An 879-nucleotide genomic window follows, 5' to 3' on the forward strand; every position below is an offset into this window, starting at 1 on the left:
ACTACGAAGTGCGTCGTTTTTACTAGCGGATTATTTTCATTCTCTTAAAGCACTCCGTCTTCAGGCCACAAGTGGCCCATCGGGACCATCCGACCGCCGTGTCATTCTCAGATGAGGATGCGGATAGGAGGGGCGTGTGGTCAGCACACCGCTCTCCCGGTCGTTACGATGGTTTTCTTTGACCGGAGCCGCTACTATTCGGTCGAGTAGCTCCTCAGTTTGCATCACGAGGCTGAGTGCACCCCAAAAAATGGCAACAGCACATGGCGGCCCGGATGGTCACCCATACAAATGCCAACTACGCCCGACAGCGCTTAACTTCGGTGATCTCACGGGAACCGGTGTATCCACTGCGGCAAGGCCGTTGCCTCATTCTCTTAAACTGCTTTTAATAACCCATTAACACAGTATTTAAAAAACACAGAGTTCCTTATCTATTACTTTTACTCTAGGTTACTGAAAAATACATTTTTATTCAGGCTTAAGTTGGCACGCTTTAGGAGTGTTCAGAGCCATAAAAACATACTGAGGTGACAAAAGTCATTGCATAGCGATACGCGCGTATATAGACGACGCTAGGCTCACGTACACAAGGTATAAAAGGACAGTGCATTGGCGGAGCTGCCATTTGTGCTCAAGTGATTCACGTGAACAGGTGGTACCCGACGTGACTGCCGCTGCACGACGGGAATTAACACATTTTGAACACGGATTGGTAGTTGGAGCTAAACGAATGCGAGATTCCATTTCGAAAATCATTAGGGAGTTCAGGATTCCGATAGCTACAGCGCCAAGAGTGTGCTGACAATAACGAATTTCAGGCTTCACCCCTCAGCATGAACAACACAGTGGCCGACTGCCTCCACTTAACGACCGAGA

General features: G+C 48.6%; 1 pseudogene; it reads right to left on the reverse strand.

The window, feature by feature from the left end:
- Positions 1-251: 251 nt before the first annotated feature.
- On the reverse strand, positions 252-369 carry LOC126417322 (5S ribosomal RNA; annotated as a pseudogene).
- Positions 370-879: the final 510 nt, after the last annotated feature.

Source organism: Schistocerca serialis, chromosome 8 (assembly GCF_023864345.2).
Source record: "Schistocerca serialis cubense isolate TAMUIC-IGC-003099 chromosome 8, iqSchSeri2.2, whole genome shotgun sequence".
Lineage (NCBI taxonomy): Eukaryota > Metazoa > Arthropoda > Insecta > Orthoptera > Acrididae > Schistocerca > Schistocerca serialis.